The 7,500-nt window shown below is 54.9% G+C and overlaps 2 pseudogenes; both read right to left on the bottom strand.

Moving 5' to 3' along the window:
- Positions 1-3,134: 3,134 nt before the first annotated feature.
- Positions 3,135-3,251, bottom strand: LOC137313127 (U2 spliceosomal RNA; annotated as a pseudogene).
- Positions 3,252-4,209: 958 nt separating this feature from the next.
- LOC137313140 (U2 spliceosomal RNA) lies at positions 4,210-4,417 on the bottom strand (annotated as a pseudogene).
- Between the last annotated feature and the right edge of the window lie 3,083 nt (positions 4,418-7,500).

A 7,500-nucleotide genomic window follows, 5' to 3' on the forward strand; every position in this document is an offset into this window, starting at 1 on the left:
GCTGCTCCCTGACTGGGCCCTGTCCGTTGTCATGTTAATCGCTGGTTAAACTGTCGGAAGAAACAAGGCGTTAATGTTTCAGAAGCGCCTATTGAAAGGTGTCTCTCAAGCTGCTCCCTGACTGGGCCCTGTCCGTTGTCATGTTAATCCCAGGGCGGGGCGGGACTGCTTTGACCGGGAGACCTGTTTTCTGGGACGCAGGTGTGACATTCCAGGGAGTGCACCTGCTTTGTGCTGATTCGAAACGACCACGACAACGGCAACTTGCAGTTCTATATTACAACAACAACAACGCGCGTGTGGTAGTTGGGAGGGGCTGCGTTCGCGCTCTCCCCCCTGCATTGAAACTCAAAGTTCGATTTTCAATCCCATAGTCCACCAATCGGATGGGAGACGGTGTGTGTGTGTGTGTGTGTGTGTCAGTGTCAGTGTCAGTGTCAGTGTCAGTCAGTGTCTCTCTCTCTCTCTCTCTCTCTCTCACTCTTACTCAGAGCTGCTGTGGAAGGAAACCTTTTTAAAAAGAACTTGCATATTGAAAAAAAGATGTGTCTCAAGCTGCCGGGGCCCTGTCCATTGTCACGTTAATGGCAGGACGGGGCAGGACTGCTTTGACCAGGAGACCTGTTTTCTGGGACGCAGGTGTGAGATTCCAGGGGACCTGCTTTGTGCTGATTTCCCTGCCTCCCTCCCTCCCCCCCAGGACTTCCTTCTGAACACCTTTGTCGTTTGAGCGAGGGCCAAAAGCCTGCCTGTGAAAGGGAAGGATCAGCCGGTCAGCCCCCTGTTGGTCGCTGCTGCCAGTGCAGCAGGCGTGCGTGTGTCCTCGGCCTCGTGTCCAGGTCCCTCAGGGACTTGAGGCAGCTCTCCCCGGTGGTCTCGTGGTCAGGACCGGGCTTCGAATCCCAGTCGGGGGGGGATGACTTTCTGCTGCAGATTAATTGGCATGAAGGAAAGTCTCCCCTCCTGAGCGTAAAGCTCCACCCTCACCACCACCACCGCCTTTTCCTCCCCTTGACAAACGGACAGACAGACAGTCAGACAGTCAGTCCAGTTCGGGAGCGCAGCTTTCATTAAGCAATGGCATTTGTGACAACTCATCGTCTGACAGGTTGATGATTTCCCCACACGCCTCCTGCCGAATAAAAGGCTCACCCTCCCGGACACTACCCCCAGAATCACCCACCCTGCCCCCCCGGGGTGAATATTAAGCCCGAGAACACCGACTGTAACCAACCGCAGTGAAAAGTTGAAGTGGCAACTCATTAACCAGATTTATTTTGGGCAACTCATTAACCAGATTTTTTGTTCATTTGGTTTATGAGTTGCCAAGTGTAAATCTGGTTAATGAGTTGCCACTTCAACTTTTCACTGCGGTTGGTTACAGTCGGTGTTCTCGGGCTTAATATTCGCCCCGGGGGGGGGGGGGTGTATAGCGGGCGATGGCCGGTGTGGAGTGCGTTTTTTGGGGGTTGATTTTCACTTTGCCTCGCTGGTGGAATTTGTGGGAGGCAGGCAAGGGGATTGGTGTGGGCTGGTGGGCGGCAAGGGAGATGCTTGCTTCGGGGTGTTATCCTCACTTTGGTCCGCTGGTGAGAGTAGGCAGCGGCAGGCCGGCAGGCAGGCAGGCAGGCAGGCAAGTGTGATGTAGTGTGGGGTGCGGTGCAGTGCGGTGCAGTGCTGCCCTGTTGTTTATGAAAGGTTGTAATGACACTGCTTTGCAGCTGACCATGTCCACTGATTTGTGACGCCCGTATGGAGGCTGATATCTCAGGAAGGCCGAGGCCGATTTCCTCCGGGGACGGCTCGTCGCGTGCGGCAGGACGAGGCGCAGCGGACGGTACCGGGCGCTCGGAGGTGCGGCGCTGCCCGCCGGAGGTACAGCGAAAGGCTGCAAACCGCTTTCCGCCTGCTAACTCGGCGGCCGTCAGACCGACCGACTCCGCTTTACCACCGGAGCTAGAGTCGGGCAAGGGGCACCGAAGGGTACCGGAAGGATCGCGTTCGCACGCCGGGAAGTCGACTAGCGGGCCGCTGAAAGCGAGCCGGGGGCCCCCGGTTTTTCTGTCCCACCTGGAGACTGATATCTCGGGAAGGCCGAGGCCGATTTCCTCCGGGTACGGCTGGTCGCGTGCGGCCGGACCAGGCGCAGCGGACGGTAGCGAGCGGTCGGAGGTGCGGCGCTGCCCGCCGGAGGTACAGCGAAAGTCTGCGAACCGCTTTCCGCCTCCTCTCACCGCACGGCTCTCCATTTCACCCACTGGCGGATTTTCACCCTCCGACTGCTCGCTACCGTCCGCTGCGCCTGGTCCGGGCCCTGTCCGTTGTCATGTTAATGGCAGAGCGGGGCGGGACTGCTTTCACCAGGAACCCGGTTTTCTGGGTCAGAGGTTCCAGGGGACCTGTTTTGTGCGGACTTCCCTGTGTCCGTCCCTCCATGCCTTCCCCCCAGGACTTCCTTCTGAACACCTTTGTCGTTTGAGCGAGGGCCAAAAGCCTGCCTGTGAAAGGGAAGGATCAGCCGGTCGGACCCCTGCTGGTCGCTGCTGCCAGTGCAGCAGGCGTGCGTGTGTCCTCGGCCTCGTGTCCAGGTCCCTCAGGGACTTGAGGCAACTCTCCCCGGTGGTCTCGTGGTCAGGACCGGGCTTCGAATCCCGGTCGGGGGGGGATGACTTTCTGCTGCAGATTAATTGGCACCTCTGAAAGAAAATCTCCCCTCCTGAGCGTAAAGCTCCACCCTCACCACCACCACCACCGCCTTTTCCTCCCCTTGACAAACAGACAGACAGACAGACAGACAGACAGTCAGTCCAGTTCGGGAGCGCAGCTTTCATTCGGAAGCAGACCCTGCTTGTTTCAAGTCAACGACGCCAAGTTATTTTGCACTTTGAATTATATCGCTACGTGCGAGCGGCACTCAGCCTTGGAGAAGAAAAAAATACCACTGAGCTGAGAAAGTTCTTTTTAAAAAGGTTTCCTTCCACAGCAGCTCTGAGTGAGAGAGAGAGAGAGAGAGAGAGAGAGAGATATCAGCTTTATTCTCAGTAATAATACACACACACACACACACACACACACACACACACACACAGAGACACTGGGAAAGAGCTGATTTTCCTTTTGAATATCTCCCCACGGGGAGCTGCACCGTTCCCAGAAACACTGCAATACTGGGTCGATGCGTGGAGTGGACGGAGCAAGCCCCTATTCCATCTCCCTGTTCTAAAAATCAATTAAAAATAATAATAAATAATATGTGTGTGTGTGTGTGTGTGTGTGTGTGTCGGTGACAGTATCAGTCAGTGAGTGAGTGTCTCTCTCTCTCTCTCTCTCTCTCACTCAGAGCTGCTGTGGAAGGAAACTTTTTTAAAAAGAACTTGCATATTGAAAGAAAGATGTGTCTCAAGCTGCCGGGCCCTGTCCATTGTCCTGTCAATGGCAGGACTGCTTTCACCAGGAACCCGGTTTTCTGGGTCAGAGGTTCCAGGGGACCTGTTTTGTGCGGACTTCCCTGTGTCCGTCCCTCCATGCCTTCCCCCCAGGACTTCCTTCTGAACAGCTTTGTCGTTTGAGCGAGGGCCAAAAGCCTGCCTGTGAAAGGGAAGGATCAGCCGGTCAGCCCCCTGTTGGTCGCTGCTGCCAGTGCAGCAGGCGTGCGTGTGTATTCGGCCTCGTGTCCAGGTCCCTCAGGGACTTGAGGCAACTCTCCCCGGTGGTCTCGTGGTCAGGACCGGGCTTCGAATCCCGGTCGGGGGGGATGGCTTTCTGCTGCAGATTAATTGGCACCTCTGAAAGAAAGTCTCCCCTCCTGAGCGTAAAGCTCCACCCTTAACCACCACCGCCGCCTTTTCCACCCCTTGACAAACAGACAGACAGACAGACAGTCAGTCAGTCAGTCCAGTTCGGGAGCGCAGCTTTCATTTGGAAGCAGACCCTGCTTGTTTCAAGTCAACGACGCCAAGTTATTTTGCACTTTGAATTATATCACTCCGTGCGAGCGGCACTCAGCCTTGGAGAAGAAAAAAATACCACTGAGCTGAGAAAGGTCTTTTTAAAACGGTTTCTTTCCACAGCAGCTCTGAGTGTAAGAGAGAGAGAGAGAGAGAGAGAGAGATCAGCTTTATTCTCAGTAATAATACACACACACACACACACACACACACACAGAGACACTGGGAAAGAGCTGTTTTTCCTTTTGAATATCTCCCCACAGGGAGGTGCACCGTTCCCAGAGACACTGCAATACTGGGTCGATGCGTGGAGTGGACGGAGCAAGCCCCTAGTCCATCTCCCTGTTCCAAAAATCAATTTAATATATGGTCCCCAGATAGGGGACGTATCAGATATTAAACTGATAAGAACAGATTTTTTTTCTTTTTTTCTGACACTCTGGGGTGCCTTATTGCCTTACAGATTCATTCCAGATTCCTTGCAGTGACATTACATCAAGCCAAAGCTCTACAAGCCAAAGCTCGACACTCTGCCCGAGGGGATTTCTCCCTGACTGCATCCCCCCGGCATACAATGGCAGGAAGGCTCCAAATGGTTGCCTTCCCCCACTTGACCACTTGATCTTAGCCAAAAGGCCGAGAAGCGATACCGCGCTCGATGCGAATTGATCTCGGGTCCTGTTTGCCCTCCCTCTTTGTTCTCTGGCTGCCGGTGTTGAAAGCAGTCTCGAAGCACTGCCGTTCTCTCCCACTCTGGCCACATTTTTTGCCACCGTTTCTAATTGCAACAGTGGATGAGTTTAAAGAAGTTGCCGTTTTTTCCTTTCTTGCCAGGATTGCTTGACAGATTGGTAAATTTGCCAGTAGGCCACCAATCAGATGGGGGAGGGTTGTGTCTCAACGGACCTACGTCAGTCAGTCTCAGTCACTAACGAACTGCCGTGGAAGGAAACCTCTTTAAGGTAAACTAGGGACGTGACGTGTCTCACAGCGAGTGAGTGAGATTGCAACGGCCAATTGAGAAAGAGGTGAGGTGCTGACAATCAGCAGCTCGTGTTGAAATATTCATTCCACGGCAGGCAAGACCAATCAAAAAAAATACTGCAGATGCTGGCTCGGCTCGGCTGGCTGGCTGGCTGGCTGGCTGGAAATGGGAAATAAAAACACAAGGCGTGTTAAAGGCTGGTTAAACTGTCGAAAGAAACAAGGCGTTAATGTTTCAGAAGCGCCTATTGAAAGGTGTCTCTCAAGCTGCTCCCTGACTGGGCCCTGTCCGTTGTCATGTTAATCGCTGGTTAAACTGTCGGAAGAAACACGGCGTTAATGTTTCAGAAGCGCCTATTGAAAGACGTCTCTCAAGCTGCTCCCTGACTGGGCCCTGTCCGTTGTCATGTTAATCGCTGGTTAAACTGTCGGAAGAAACAAGGCGTTAATGTTTCAGAAGCGCCTATTGAAAGGTGTCTCTCAAGCTGCTCCCTGACTGGGCCCTGTCCGTTGTCATGTTAATCCCAGGGCGGGGCGGGACTGCTTTGACCGGGAGACCTGTTTTCTGGGACGCAGGTGTGACATTCCAGGGAGTGCACCTGCTTTGTGCTGATTCGAAACGACCACGACAACGGCAACTTGCAGTTCTATATTACAACAACAACAACGCGCGTGTGGTAGTTGGGAGGGGCTGCGTTCGCGCTCTCCCCCCTGCATTGAAACTCAAAGTTCGATTTTCAATCCCATAGTCCACCAATCGGATGGGAGACGGTGTGTGTGTGTGTGTGTGTGTGTGTGTGTCAGTGTCAGTGTCAGTGTCAGTGTCAGTCAGTGTCTCTCTCTCTCTCTCTCTCTCTCTCACTCTTACTCAGAGCTGCTGTGGAAGGAAACCTTTTTAAAAAGAACTTGCATATTGAAAAAAAGATGTGTCTCAAGCTGCCGGGGCCCTGTCCATTGTCACGTTAATGGCAGGACGGGGCAGGACTGCTTTGACCAGGAGACCTGTTTTCTGGGACGCAGGTGTGAGATTCCAGGGGACCTGCTTTGTGCTGATTTCCCTGCCTCCCTCCCTCCCCCCCAGGACTTCCTTCTGAACACCTTTGTCGTTTGAGCGAGGGCCAAAAGCCTGCCTGTGAAAGGGAAGGATCAGCCGGTCAGCCCCCTGTTGGTCGCTGCTGCCAGTGCAGCAGGCGTGCGTGTGTCCTCGGCCTCGTGTCCAGGTCCCTCAGGGACTTGAGGCAGCTCTCCCCGGTGGTCTCGTGGTCAGGACCGGGCTTCGAATCCCAGTCGGGGGGGGATGACTTTCTGCTGCAGATTAATTGGCATGAAGGAAAGTCTCCCCTCCTGAGCGTAAAGCTCCACCCTCACCACCACCACCGCCTTTTCCTCCCCTTGACAAACGGACAGACAGACAGTCAGACAGTCAGTCCAGTTCGGGAGCGCAGCTTTCATTAAGCAATGGCATTTGTGACAACTCATCGTCTGACAGGTTGATGATTTCCCCACACGCCTCCTGCCGAATAAAAGGCTCACCCTCCCGGACACTACCCCCAGAATCACCCACCCTGCCCCCCCGGGGTGAATATTAAGCCCGAGAACACCGACTGTAACCAACCGCAGTGAAAAGTTGAAGTGGCAACTCATTAACCAGATTTATTTTGGGCAACTCATTAACCAGATTTTTTGTTCATTTGGTTTATGAGTTGCCAAGTGTAAATCTGGTTAATGAGTTGCCACTTCAACTTTTCACTGCGGTTGGTTACAGTCGGTGTTCTCGGGCTTAATATTCGCCCCGGGGGGGGGGGGTGTATAGCGGGCGATGGCCGGTGTGGAGTGCGTTTTTTGGGGGTTGATTTTCACTTTGCCTCGCTGGTGGAATTTGTGGGAGGCAGGCAAGGGGATTGGTGTGGGCTGGTGGGCGGCAAGGGAGATGCTTGCTTCGGGGTGTTATCCTCACTTTGGTCCGCTGGTGAGAGTAGGCAGCGGCAGGCCGGCAGGCAGGCAGGCAGGCAGGCAAGTGTGATGTAGTGTGGGGTGCGGTGCAGTGCGGTGCAGTGCTGCCCTGTTGTTTATGAAAGGTTGTAATGACACTGCTTTGCAGCTGACCATGTCCACTGATTTGTGACGCCCGTATGGAGGCTGATATCTCAGGAAGGCCGAGGCCGATTTCCTCCGGGGACGGCTCGTCGCGTGCGGCAGGACGAGGCGCAGCGGACGGTACCGGGCGCTCGGAGGTGCGGCGCTGCCCGCCGGAGGTACAGCGAAAGGCTGCAAACCGCTTTCCGCCTGCTAACTCGGCGGCCGTCAGACCGACCGACTCCGCTTTACCACCGGAGCTAGAGTCGGGCAAGGGGCACCGAAGGGTACCGGAAGGATCGCGTTCGCACGCCGGGAAGTCGACTAGCGGGCCGCTGAAAGCGAGCCGGGGGCCCCCGGTTTTTCTGTCCCACCTGGAGACTGATATCTCGGGAAGGCCGAGGCCGATTTCCTCCGGGTACGGCTGGTCGCGTGCGGCCGGACCAGGCGCAGCGGACGGTAGCGAGCGGTCGGAGGTGCGGCGCTGCCCGCC

Source organism: Heptranchias perlo, unplaced genomic scaffold, assembly GCF_035084215.1.
Source record: "Heptranchias perlo isolate sHepPer1 unplaced genomic scaffold, sHepPer1.hap1 HAP1_SCAFFOLD_442, whole genome shotgun sequence".
Classification (NCBI taxonomy): Eukaryota; Metazoa; Chordata; class Chondrichthyes; order Hexanchiformes; family Hexanchidae; genus Heptranchias; species Heptranchias perlo.